Genomic DNA, 15,300 nt, shown 5'->3' on the forward strand with positions numbered 1-15,300 from the left:
CTAAAGCATGAGGTCGAAAATCTTTTGATGTTGGGTGAAATGCTTTATCATGAGGATCTGAGGTTTTTCAAATTGGAAGGCGACCTGTAATAAGATACAATACAATACATTATCTTCATAGTATTTTCATGATCTAGCTGAGGCGGGCATTCCCATGCTCAGCTTTATAAATTCATTTTCATGTACATAGGACAGACAACCGTTTGTGTGGCAGACTGATGATTCTGATAGAGCAATCATCTTTTGATTCGGATGATCATCTGTGTAGTAATGATGTACATTTGATGTCTTTATTTTCCTGAGTATATCACAGCTTGGATGGATGAAACTATATCTGGGGTCTTCAAACTCGTTCAATCTTTTCCGAAGTACAAGTCGATCCATGTGAAAATATGTTCTCGAGTCGAACATGGAAAGACATTGCCTTATTACCAGCCAATGATGTAAGCTCTTAACAAGCGCGAGAGGAATCACCGATAATGATGATGACCCTCAAGGTACGACAGTACAATTCACGTGGTGTGAAAAAGGGACTTGGTGTCGAACAACACGTAAAATATTTCGGTCGAAGGCCATTGATGTAAACCTGTCGCCGAAAGTGAGAAACTTGCAATTGAGGCATGCAAGGTTCAAAATACTAAAAGGGTTGTTCCTAGATCGACTTCTTGGATAATGAGCTGTCGTCGACAAGAAGTGACCCATCGTAGGAGGGCCTTAATGAATCCCACATCTACGACATGGAACAGAGCAAATGATTTTGTGGAGGTGAAAACGATCCGATGATACAAGGTTCAGGGTGGCGGTCATGAAGGAATGAAGCGTGAAAGTATTGCAGCGGGTGAGACACAAGCTGGGTTGGTGAATTCTTTGAGCGACTTCTCTTGAACATATTGGCGAGACTGAAATGGATTGGTAGTATTAACCCCAAAACTGGATGGTACGATGGGCCAATGGTAATATGACCGGTGAAGGGAATAATCCAACCCGACTCAAACATGGAGTGAAAGTGTCATGTTCAAGAACGACTTGCTACCAATAAAGTTTCTTCAAGTTTTCTTCCCAATTTTTCCCCAATCATTGCTGACTAGTACCTCTTTATTTTTATCAAGCTTGAGGAGGATAACATATGCTTGTTCTATAATTTTCCCTTCGGGCAAACCTGTCACTATGTTTTAACGAGCCTAGCGACAGTGAAACTCGTTCTCATCTGCATGGACAAGTTTGTCGCTATTGGTTTTAATGAGTTTAATGACAAAGATAACTCGATCCTTTTTCAATTTTAGAGAGTCTGAAAAGGGATGGAAAGGAAACTCCAGTAATCCCTTTTCATCATATAATCCCTTAAGTCCGAAAAAGTATAAAATAATACGAAAGGGATGAATTTTTGTTGGTTTTAACGAGCCGAACAAGACAAGCGCTCGATCTTTTTGTGTAATGATCCCTCAGGTCCAAAAAGATTAAAATCTACAGGAGGGATAGCACTTCTGATCGTTTTAATAAGCTGGAGAGGCCAATTGCTTGGAAATCTTTTCATATTTTACAAGTCATATGAAAAGAGATTAAAGGAGACTCGTTTTTTGAGGAACGAGTGATATTTCCGGGTAGTAGCTGGTTCCAGGTGAGGTTTGGAATTTTCCAATCACGGTAGTGTCAAGAGGATGGCTAACAGAATCACTCGTCGCAGCTGTTCCTCAAAAGGGTAAACAATCAAATGGAGGCGTATGATCGACTAAAACAGAGTGGAGGTGATGATAAGAACACGACTAAGGCTCAAAAGCTGATGATAATGCATTCACAATGGTTATTTACTGGAGATTGGTTCATTTTTTAATGAGCTTAAACTCTGGTGGAACATATGCTCATTGCTTAGCTTTAATTTTTAACGAGCTTGAACTTTGCGTAAAACTGCTCGTGGCCAGGTTTATTTTTTAATGAGCTTGAACTTTGCGGAAACATTACTTGTGATAAGTTTGCATGCCCCCAGCATAATAATGCAAATCGAGGTGCATGCCCCCCAAGCTTCATTGCATTCAACACGGTGGTTGGAATGAAGGTTTACCTTTGAGATCTTTGAAAGAATCGACTTGGATTTTACGAGATCGTAATCAAAGATTCGATTTGGAAAGGGATTTGTTTCATTTTTTAATGAGGTTGATGCAGTAAAAGAACTATCCTCATGGCAACCTTTGATCACAAATCATAAGGGGTCATGAAGGAAAGATCTGGTTCCAATGCCCCCAGTACATAATGTACAACATCACTGAATTAGTCATCAGATGATGTAGCTATGGTAGGGCTCGGAGGCAATACCTTGCGATGATCCACAGTGTCAAAATATTCAGAGTTATTCTTCATCTTTGTTGATGTAGAAGATATCATGTGACAGGTTTCCACTGTAGCCACTTCTGCCAGATTACTCGGAGGCAGAAGGGAAAAAGTCCCCATTAAGGAAGGGTATTTTAGGAGACCTACTATGATATTTTGAAGCGATTGAGAACTTCCATGGATCAATGGAATGCTTCTGGTAACTTGAGAACAATTGGGGAGAAAGGTTTGTTGATCAACGATTATAATTCCTCCTTGAAAGGAAAATGAAATATTTCTAAAGTAAGTTGACACAACAACAGCCATAGCATAAATCTAGGGCCTTCCCAGTAGGATATTGTAATCGAGGTTTCCATCGATAACTTCGACGTCAATTTCTACTGTATTTCCCCCCAGTTCAACTTGAAGGTTACTTAATATCCCATATGGCGTGTATGTTCTTCCATCGAACATTTTTAATGTCATTGATGATCGTGACAAGGGTGGAGAGCCTAAATTTTTCCAGCAACTCATTGACATAATACAGGTAGATGCCCCCTCATCAATGATCGTTCGATGAATAGTTTTATTAAGGGCTTTTACTTGTATAGGAAATGGAGCTGGGCCAGTAACTAAGGCTCGTATCCTTTATGATTAAAGGCCACTAGATCGGAATCCGCTGGATCAATCCCACCTATCGTTGATAACAAAGCCTTCTTTTGGGAGGGGAAATTCTGCAGTACTTCAAGTGTCGACATAACAGATGGAAATTGGGCCAAATCCTCCACTATATTATAATTCTGTGCTACTCGAGCATGAGGATTAAATGTCGATTTATGTACTACTCCCTTAGACGATTTTATTGTTAATTCAGGAATGATTGGTGGATCAAATTCTGACGAAGTTGTTGTCGAACTACCGGGTTGATCTGTAGCCTTGCCGTTCGATGACTGTGGATTTCCACAATCTTTATTCCTTGTTGATATCAAAGCATCATTTTGGTGTTTTGAGATGGATAACATAAGTGCTTGGGATGGGGAAGCACGATCACTAGCAACCAGGTTTATTTCTAGGCTCGGAAATGGATTAGTCAACACCGCTGGGGTATTTGAAGTTTTTAAAAATTTCATAACCTTAGCTTTATGTGGAAAATCTTTCGTGAAATGCTCATCGTCGCATATGTAACATGGATAACGAGGTTTCTTTTGCCTAGTAGGGTTTTCAGAAGATTTTTCAGGAGGTGAATTTTCTTGTTTCTTCTTATTATTTTTCCCTTTCTTCTTGCCCCCTGGTTGCTTTGGATTTTTGCCCTTGTCAGTCGACACGGCATTGACCTCTGAGGTGAGAGGTTCTTCATTTTCATTTTGACTAGAAACCGTATGGGATTTCTTAGATGTAGCCTTTGCGGTTTTTGTGCTTGTCGTACCTATCACGCCATCGCTAGCATGAGAGTCTTTGTTTGATTTAGGAGGAGGAGGAACGAAAAACTTTGGTCTAGGAGCATCAAGATTTTGTCATAAAGCATGCCAGACTGAGTATAGATCAAGTCTAGATATTGCGCACGAGAAATGACTTGCTCTTCAGTGACAACTCCCCCCTTAGCCACATCTTTTGTAATAGAAGGTAACAATGACTTAATAAACCATTCAGCTAGCAGCTGATCAGGAACATATGTTTTTACCATTCAACGATGACGTCGCCACTCATGAATATGATCAGATATGTGAGTGGCTGTCGTCTGCTTAAAATTGGTAAGAAGCTTCGTTCCTGTTTCGTACCTTATTGGTAACTGAAAATGGGTTAAAAAGGTGGTGGCAAGGGTGTTGAAGTTATCAAACGAAGCTCTAGGCAATTCTATATACCATTTAGCTACCAGACCTGTTAACGTTCGCTGAAAAAGGCGAAGCCTGATCGAATCATCATTCAGGGTGTTGGATGAACACCACAAATGGAATGTCATCACATGATTCGACGGATCTTCACTTGGATTTCCATTGAATTTAGGAATATCAGAGGGAAGTTTATGAGGAATCGTAGGCCACCAAGGGGCGTAAGCAATTGGATCATTCATCAGCCGGTTTAGATCTGGTAATTCTAGGGTTGCTACAGAGGGCAACTGTTGATTCAGGTTAGTTGAAGCATACCCAGGACAAGATGGAATCTCATGAGCAGTGGGTCTTTGCATACCGGCATAATGTATTTGATGCTAGTAACTTTGATAAGGTTGATGAGCATAACCATTATAGTATGGTTGTTGATAACTGCTTTGGAAATGCGGTTGCCCATTACTTACAAAGACTTGTTCCTCAGGTCCTTGATATGATTGTTGGAATTGTGGTTGTTGATATTGAACCAGCCATGGTTGTTGGACCATTTGCTGTTGTCCAATACTAGATGACTGACCAAGATGAGGAGTCATAGTGCCCGTTTTAGCCTGAGTCGCTCCAGATAAGGAGGCACTAACCTGAGGTTGTGATTGAATCGCTGAGACAAGAGGCTGTTGTATTGCAACCTGAGAAAATTGGGGTTGACATACAACAGGTAGCACTTGTACTTGAGATGCCGTCACCATAGCAGGTATAGTGGGAATATTCAACACAGGATGGACTGGTTGCATTGAATATACAACCCTTGGTTGTTGAGGTAGTATTGGTACCCAATCGCTAGGTGTCATTCCAGTTTGACTTGAACTTTGTTGTAAACTCCCATATGGTTGTTCTCCAGGAGGGAACAATAAAAAGCATACTGCCCCCCATATGGTGGCAATCCAGTACTTAAATGGTAGATTGGCCTTTGAAGACACATTGGATCAATTTGTTGAGTTTCAAGATTAGAGATACCAGATGAGAATTCGGATGAGGAAATAGGAACTGACTATGTCGTCGAAACAGTCCCTGATTGGAATCCGACTTGTTGTTGATAACTTGTCGGGACAGATGGTATACCAACAATCATTGTAGGAATGGCAGTAGGAAGCTCCACCGTAGCTGTGTCAGTTGACATATTCCTATATGTTGATGGTTGTTCAGACATGTTTAGTCTATCCAAAAGATTTCCTAGTGATTCGACAGGAACTTGCGATGAAAAAGAGCTAACTTATGTAGTAGAAGGATGTAACTGGATACCAGTTCCAAAATGCACCGGAGTACTGGGTGGAAGATCCTCCACTATCTCTTCTATAACAATCAATCCAGGTGGAAGAGGTAGACCGTCAGGTCCGTAAAATAGTTTTGGTGCCGAAGAAGGTATAGACTCTGCAGCGACATATGTTGGAGGGGTGACACCTTCCGAATCAGCCCCAGGTGGAGTTTTTTTAGGAATAAAGGTGTCTACCGTTACACTAGGATCAGTTCTAATGTCCTCTTGTAACTACGAAACTTCTTCTGTAAAGGTAGATGTACCAGAAATAATTGGAGTAAATGTAGTCTCTGACGATGTTGAAACACAAGTTTCAAATAAATCAGGTGAATTTGACTCAGTTAAAAGAGAATGTCTTGCCTTGGATGGTTTCGTTTCCGGGGTCAGAGACGGTTGACTCGCTAGTCTCCGCAAATGATGAGGTTTCAATTGACTTTCTTCTACGATTATGGATTACTCGATCAACTCAAAATAAATGGGAAAAAGTGATTCCGAATTAAATGAATTTTAGACGCTTTGACACAACTTGCTTTTTCAATTTTTAAGAGTCAAGAAAAAGCTAAAGATGACTCTAGACGCCTTCGATTTTTAATGAGTCTGAAGTGACAAGTGCTCAGATGGACTTTTTTCTTTAAGGACTCTGAAAAGGAACAAAAGAGACTACTCTGGAAATCTAGACAGAGGGATTACCAAACCAATCACAAAATTGTAGAATACGTTTTATGGTATGGCAATCAATCTTCTTGAATGTTGTGTTTAGTGCATTGCAATCAATAGGGTGGCAGACACGGCTTCCTAAGGATAAAGGATGTAGCCTATTGTGGTATCCTAATATATACTCGATGGTATGTGGGAGCACAAGTCCGTACTGGTACTTGTCATCTCAAAGAGGAGGAATCACCCAACCTACAATGAAATCAATAGTTACCAGGCTTTACGATGCCGGAATACATCTCTAGCCTAGACTTCTAGATGTTGTGCGTTAGGTTCCAAAGCGTTTTTATGTTCATTGAATTTATTTTACAGTTGATTTTTCTTAATAAGTTCGCCTTTAAGGTTCACCGCGTGTTGTAGATATACAAGTCCTAAAATGCAATCTAAGATGATAAATAGTCGTTCAATCTTCTTTTTGCAATGAAAATCCTAGCTACTAAGGAAAGAGAAGTGAAATTCTTTCGACATAGAGCAGAGAGCACACACTAGATGCACTATCCTAAATCAAACCAACAAGCTGTCTAAATGCAAATGCACATGCATGTATTTGTTTTCCACTTTCTTAATGTGTGAATGATAAAAAGAATGCTAAGCACAAATTTGAATTATCTTTTCAAAGCGACAGTACTAACAATTTTTTCTTCAAAATACGAAAGGAAGATAATGACGACACTTTACGATTTTGAACTGAAAACTACTTTCGACACTTGAAAAACTACTAATTCAAATCAAATACAAGAGTAACAGTATAATTGACCATCGAGAATAGTAGGATTCTTTTCTTTGACTGAAAACGACACTTGTGACACTTCCAAATCAAAAGACGACAGTTTGATTAAGCTACTTCTTTGTAAAAGAGAACTGTAAACGATGAACAATACATAAAAACATTCACAATTATTTGTACAATGGAGGCGGAATAATGGAAAGGAAGGGAGTTTCCATAGTGGTATACTGATCACAGACAACAAAACTCCTAAATAAAGCTGAAGAGAGTGAAGAAAAACCAAAATTTGGAGGAAGAATTAGCCTTATCTGATCATCGCACCTGTAACATAGGGAAACAGGGATGCATCTCACCTACTGCACATGGGAGGTGCGATGCATCCAGATTTCCTAGAGAGATGGTGCGATGATACCAGGACGAGACTTGAACTTGGTTTTTGGTCACAGTTTGCAGCTTAGTTCAATGATTTAGGTCGAGCTAATGATAGTCAGAAAATACAATTCATAAGGGCTGATCTAATGAGGTTACTTGAGCCACCACCAGGGCAATTAGGATGTTTGCAAATAAATTGTTCAATTTATAAAAAAGACCCGGAGATAGAATGAAGCAGCATTGATCTACTTTGCACTTGCATAGCAAACGTAGTTCGAAGGATAGCTGGCTTGACTTCAGGCTCCGTCTGTAGTTTATAAAGCAAAAAAAACATAGACAAGCAAACAGTCTATTCGCTCACCAGCGGAGTCGCCATTTTGTTATCAGGAAATCTAGTGTCCATGCAGAACTGCTAGTCCCACTAAGACGGGTATCTATCTTCGAAACAAACAAACTAAAGTTACTGTCATTTTCCTTTATGAGAAGTAGATGAGAGAGAAGCAGATTACCAACCACAATCCTTCACTTGGTTCCTTGCTTGTTTCCTCTCTACTCTAACAGATATTTGCCACTGCTTCCTTGCTTACCTCGCTTCAAAGAGCACCTGTAAAGTCAAAGCAGCATAACACCATCAAAGTACAGAGATCTACAATCATAAACAATATAGGACAAGATATATATTGACCACACAAATGCATATATTATCAAACATACAAGAATGTGGAGGAAAACTCGAATAGATTTATTAATATAAAGAGTAGAAGAGAGGATTACAACCCATTGATCTGACCCAGCGTCATCCTCCCAGCATGAAAGCCCTTTTCACCTCATGAAAAGCTTAGATCACCCAACACTATGATGTTCCACCAAGAAATCAACAACACCTCCTTACAAAATCCAAGATTCCATCCTCTAACCTCTGGATCTTTGGGATGAGGGATCCATATATAGATATTTGCAGAGGTGTGAGTCAGGTTCTGGGATTTTGATTAGTGTCCTCTCTCTGATAGTTCTTGGTTCCACTTGGAGATTCATGATCTCTTAGTCATCCTTGGGTGAATTCAGAGAGGCAAGTGTCACAGGAGAAGTTTCTGGAAGATTCCATGATTATCCACCTTGCAAACTGTCTCTGCCATTTGTCTACTCTCGCCCATCGCACCCTACAGAAGGGCTTTTTAGTATGCATCGCACTTTTTGCATGTGGCAGGTGAGATGCATCGCACCCTTAGCACTGAGCAGTCTGTATGGTCCAGTTTTGACCAATTTTGAGCAGTTTTCCATGGAGAACTTCTGGGAGATGATGTAATCAGCTGACCTTGTTCCTTTAGGGTGTGAGACAACACTTTTAGGGACTCAGAAGCCCTTGTTTTATGGACATATGTGATTGGGGTTGCAGTGCTCAAATATGTCTATAACAATATGATCTGAGGAAGTTATTGTGGAATGCTCACTATAACGATTTCTCTACAAAGTTTCAGAACCTAAAAAAAAAACCCATTTGCGAAGAAATCGGTATGAACCTCGGCTCAAAATTTCAGATCCTGTCTCACTATAGTTGTAGAGATATAAGCTGACAAATTTAGGGTTTTTGGAGATCCCTGAATTACATTCCAAACAGTTCACCTTGGGAAAACCATCATAACTTTCTCTCTGAGCATCGGATTGAATTTTAGTAAGAAGTTGCTAAAAGAGGACCGACCGTAGTTGTTTGGGTACCATTTTCAGAACCTAAGGTTGAAACAGTGACCCGCACCATGTCATACAAGTTCGCTCTACTGAACAAGTCTATGATCAGGTCATTGTGGGAGATTTGGCATAATACTTCATTGGAGAATCCAATCTTGATCAAACTTGTGGGGTTAGAAAGATTACTGAGAGGGTTACTGCAGGAAGCAATTTTAGACATGGGAGATCCAAAATTACAGAGATACATCAGATTCAATATCAAGCTCCTACAAAGTCAAAAAAGGTGTGTATTTTTTTTTAAATTTTTGCATAAGCTTGGTTTGAAAATTTAGTTTGAAGGAATTCAAAGGGCATAGTGAAGCATTACTATTGGGAATTGATGCCTTGAAGAAAGAAAATGGAAACACCTAGTAAGCAACCTGAAAGCTCTAGCATGATTCATGAAGAAGAGGAAGAAATGAAACATGATATATTAAGATTACGAGACCAAGTGCAACAAATTTCACTCGCACAAAAAGTAACAGAAAATAAGATGGATGGTTTAAAGAAAGACGTAGAAGCTAAGATTGATGGTTTAAAGAAAGGCGTGGAAGCTAAGATGGATGGTTTAAAGAAAGGAGTAGAAGCTAAGATGGATGACATGGAAGCTAAGATGGACTGCGTGGAAGCTAAGATGGACAATTTGAAGACAGATTTGAAGACAAGCATGGAAGATATGAAGACAAACTTGACAAAGTTTATACAAAAAATACTTATTAATGGCGAAAGGGTAGTAAAGGAAATTCATAATGAGAACAAAATAAATGTTAATCATGATTTCATAGACTCTAACATTGGATTGAAGAACCACCATGTTCCAAAGATCGATATGAGGAAGTTTCATGGCAAGGATCCCAGAACATGGATACTATAGATGGAGCAATTTTTCAATCTCCATAATGTATAAAACACACAAAAGGTACGCATGAAACTTATATTTGGAACCAAATCAGTTTGTATGGTGTCGATGGCTTTGCTCTCGTAAACAAATTGTCACTTGGGCTATTTTTAGGATGAAATGATAGCACATTATGAGGATACAAAAAGCAACACTTTTTTTAGCCAATTGATAAATCTCAAACAAAAGGGTTCAATGATGGAGCACATTGAGGACTTCCAAAAATTGAATATAAGGGTAAAAGATATTCCAGAGGAACATAGGATTGATGTGTTGATAGGGACTTTAAAAGATAACATCCAACATGAGGTTCGCCTTTGGGAACCAGATTCATTGGAGAAGGCATTCAGGTTGGCAAGAAAAAATGGAAAGAAAAATTATGGCAACAAGGAAGCCTACCATTCACAATCATAAAGAGGGAAGTGTTGTTTCCCCTAGCCATCCAAAACCTACAAGGTTGGCACCACAACAATTGGAAGAAAAAAGAGAAAAAGGGCTTTGTTACAGTTGTGATAGCAAATACACTAAAGGTCATAAGTGTGCTGAGAAGAAATTATTTTACATATATTGTGAAGAGGAGGAAGAAAAGGAACAAGAAATGTCCAAAGAAGAGGATATACACTAGGAACAAACCCTAGAAAAAGAATAAATGAATCCAACCATATCTTGTAATGCATTGGCTGGTATTACCGCTCCTCAAACTATCAATATAGAAGGGCATATCAAGAAGAAAAAGGCAATAGTGTTAATTGATTAGGGAAGTACCCATAATTTTATTCATTGTAAGATAGCCAAGGAATTGAATTGCTTCCTATATCTAGCATCAGAGTTTCAAGTGATGGTTGCAAGTGGAGGAACCATAAATTGCTCAGGAAAGTGCCATAATATCAAGCTATCCATGGGATAATATGTATTGAATAGCCCAATGCTTTCCATTCCAATGGGTGGTGCTGATGTTGTACTAGGAGTCCAATGGCTACAATCCTTGGGTACAATAGCTTTTAATTTTCAAGAACGTTTCATGAAATTCTCTGTAGCAGGAAAGGAAGTTAAATTAAGGGGTATCGCAGGGAAACCAGGAAAGATAGTTAGCTCTAATGGAATGACAAAGCTTCTAAAGAACGAAAAATGAGGCATAATTGCACAATTATGTTCACTAGAGGTTCCCACATCAAAATCATCCATTTCTCTAGATCTCCAAAAAGTCTTGGACAATCATTCAAAGGTATTTGAGACTCCCAAAGTCTTCCCACCTATTCGTGATCATGATCATGCTATCAATTTGATTCCAGGAAGTGTTCCTCCAAACATCAGGCCTTACAGATATCCCTATGTCCAAAAGAGTGAAATTGAATGTATGGTTGCAGAAATGCTAGAGGCTGGGATAATTCAACCTAGTCAAATTTCTTTCTCTGCTCCAGTAGTATTGGTTCACAAGAAGGATGGATCATGGTGCATGTGTCTAGATTATAGGGAGCTCAACAAGCTCAATATTCAAGATAAATTTCTGAGTCCTATCATTGATGAATTATTGGATGAATTGCATGGAACAATTTACCTCACCAAGTTGGATCTTCGTTCAGGATATCATCATATCAAAATGAAGACTGAAGACATTCCAAAAAAAGCATTTAGAACTCATGAGGATCATTATGAGTTTTTGGTCGTGACTTTTGGCCTTACTAATGCACCTTCTACATTTCAAGGTTTGATGAATTCCTGATGATATACTAATCTACAACAAGTCTTGGAAGGATCATGTCCAACATCTTGACATGGTACTCAAACTATTGGAGGAGAAACAATTATATGAAAAAATCTCCAAATGTTTCTTTGGAGTACAAGAGGTAGAATATCTGGGTCATATTGTATCTCATGAAGGTGTTAAGGTAGACCCTAGCAAAATTAAAACCATTAAGGAATGGAAAATCCCCACATCCATAAAGCATCTACCAGGATTTCTTGGGTTGACAGGGTATTATCGCAAGTTTGTTAAGAAAGAATATCAGCACCTCTAACAAGTTTGTTAAGAAAGAATATCAGCACCTCTAACAAAATTATTGAATAAAGATGCATTCTCGTGGACTCTAGAAGCAACAAAGGCGTTTGAAAATCTTAAAGAGGCAATGTGCCAAGCACCAGTCTTAGCTACACCGAACTTCACAAAAACCTTTATTGTGGAACGTGATGCCTCAGGAAATGGAATTGGTGCTATTTTAATGCAAGAAGAAAGACCCATTGCTTTCGAAAGTTTTCCAATCAAAGGAAAGTATTTACACAAAGCTATTTATGAGAATGAAATGTTGGCAATACTACATGCACTTAAGAAATGGCGACCCTATCTAATGGGAAGACACTTCAAGGTAAAAATAGATCATGATAGTCTTAAATACTTTTTAGAACAAAGATTATCTTTAAAAGGGCAGTCACAAAGATGTTGGGATATGACTTTTAAATCATCTACAAGAAAGGGAAGAAAAATGTTGTGGCAGATGCACTCTCAAGAAAGGATGAGGATGTGGAAGAATTTCTTTGCGCCATTTCTATTATCCAACCAGATTGGATAAACGAAGCAAGGGACGAATGGAAGAATGATGAGGAAGTGTGGGAAGTCATTCAAAAGATACAAGAAGATCCCAATACATTTGATACATTTAGCTGGAAAAATGATTCATTATGGTACAAGGATCAATTATACCTACGTAAGAATTCCCAAATCAAACAAACGGTTCTTAGGGAATTGCAAACCTCTCCCTTAGGAGGGCACTCAAGATTTCTAAGAACCTACCATAGGGTTAAGAAGGATTTTTTTTTTGGGATGGCCTCAAATTGGATATTCAAAATTTAGTGGCGGAATGTTTGGTTTTCCAACAAAATAAAGTTGAAAGAATTAAGACCCCAAGACTATTACAACCTTTATTGATTCCAAGCCAACGTTGGGAGGATATTTCAATGGATTTTATCACAGGTTTACCCAAGTCTGAAGGAAAGAGTGTTATCATGGTGGTAGTTGAAAAGCATACAAAGTATGCACACTTTTGTGCATTATATCATCCATTTAAAGCGAGTATAGTTTCTACTGCATTTACGGAAACAATTCAAAAGCTACATGGAAACCCAAAAATTATTGTAAGCGACAGAGATCCCATTTTCACTGGAAATTTTTGGACAGATTTATTTTCTTGTCTTGATACTCAGTTAGCTCATTGCTCATCTTATCATCATCAATCTGATGGGAAAATTGAGATAGTAAACAAATGTTTGGAAGGATATCTTCATTGCTTTGTATCTGATAAACAGACACAATGGGTCAAATGGTTGCCTCTGGCTGAATGGTGGTATAACACTTCCTTCCATACTGCAACAAAAATGACCCCATTTATTGCACTGTATGGATATCATCCACCATCCATCACATCATATTTAAGAGAAAATTCTAAGGTTCAAGCAGTGGAAGATCACATCGAGCATCAACAACAAGTTCTCCAACTCTTAAAGGATAACCTCACCTTGGCGCAGAATAGAATGAAACAACAAGCAAATCAACATCACAGTGAAAGAAGTTTTGATGTAGGTGATTGGGTATTGCTATGGCTACAACCATATAAACAAATTTCCCTCAAGCAATCTAAGAAGGATAATAAATTATCACCAAAGTATTATGGTCCATACAAGATGTTGCAAAAGATAGGTACTATGGCATACAAATTGGAGCTTCCTGTAGCTTCCCGAGTGCACACAATTTTCCATGTTTCATGCTTAAAGAAGGTTCTACGTGACAAGATTCTAGTTTAAACAATATTTCTAGAACTTGATGAGGAAGGAAAAGTCATATTGGAACATGAAGCAGTCAAAGAAACAAGAACTCAACAGCTACGAAATCGATTAATTTCAGAGTATCTCATCAAGTGGAAGAACTTACCCGTAGAAGATTCCACACGGGAGGATGAGAATTTTATATAGAAGCATCTAGAACTACTGAAGCATTGAGGACAACACTTTTTTGAAGGGGAGGGGTATGTTAGTTCCCTATAATACTAGTGATTCCCCCATTACTATTGTCATTGTCTCCCTTATTGTTACTATTATTCCCCATAGAATCCCACCATTGTTATTTTTGTGTCTTTATATTATTATTGCTAGGTCAGCTTGGTTATATTGTGACCTCTTAGACTCCTATATAAAGAAAGGATGTTTTTTCATTTGTATCATCCAAGAATTGTTCATTTGTGTAATGTAAAGGAGGTTTCCCCCTCGAAGACGATGAATTCTAAGGCATTGATCTATCTTTTCTATCTTTTTGTGAGATAGTTTCATAACATTGACTCCATCTTTGACCATGATCTTAGGCTCGCTTTTCTGTTGGTCTAGACTGAGTGAATAGGATAGAATCCATGTGGAGATGATTATAGGAAATGTCCATGTGGCCCAATTCTTCATTTGACACCTGGAACCTGCCAAACCATGAGAGTAGCTACAAAATCCACAGTTATCTGCAGAATAGGATGCGTTCTGTAGCTAAATTGAAAAAATATACTCAAATAGAAAGAACATGAAAATATAATATGGAAATCATTTTGATGGTTTCCTTAAGACAAAACTTATCATTTACCATTGATCGAAGTTTGTAATCTTATGAGAAAGTGAGGGAAAAAGGTGAGAAAATTTGTCAAGGAGAGGGTAATTCTGAGGTTCAACATACCCCCACTGCAACATCATTGCATGTTCTCATGCAATTTGCCAAAATTGTGAGCTCTTCTTCCCTACTGCATTTGCTCAGAAACCTCTACTAGTACATCCAATTTCCTTTTTTTTGTTCTTCTTTGAAGTGACTGCCATTCTGGGCCTTCTCATAAGAAGCTTGTACTTGAGGTTAATGACTGCTTTGTTCAAAATCTTATTCTTTCTTTTCAATTTCCTGTTTTTCTTATACCACAGTCCTAGATGTAGAATGGTATTATCATGAATTTCGTTGTCCAATTTATTTTGTTCCTTCAAGGTCTCATTTTCTTGTTTGATATGTCTATTCAATATCTCTAATTCATAAATATCCTGTTTGAGAGCATCAATTAGAGGTTCTTGTGGATTGACAGAAGGTTCTGGGTTCATTGAGGCACTTCTCTTCTCCAGTGATTCTATATAATCATATATTTGTTGTTGCACTGGGTCTATGCCTGGAGATCTTCTGTTGGGGCTACCTTCAAACTGATAAACAGGAGAATTTTGAGGACTGTGTGTAGAAGAGATGTTAACAGGAGATGGTACTAGGGTTTCCTCGTCTAAATTTATAAACTCTGTCTCTTTTGATGATGTTTTCTTTATCAAACCTCGGAGTCTAGAGCTCCTTCTAGGTTGTGGAGGACTTACATTTTCCTCATTTGTAACCTTTTTCTCCTTTCTTATCTTCCTTCTTGTCTTGATT

The sequence above is a fragment of the Pinus tabuliformis genome, chromosome 1_1 (genome assembly GCF_031772625.1).
Source record: "Pinus tabuliformis cultivar Carrire ecotype Pingquan chromosome 1_1, CPIR1, whole genome shotgun sequence".
Lineage (NCBI taxonomy): Eukaryota > Viridiplantae > Streptophyta > Pinopsida > Pinales > Pinaceae > Pinus > Pinus tabuliformis.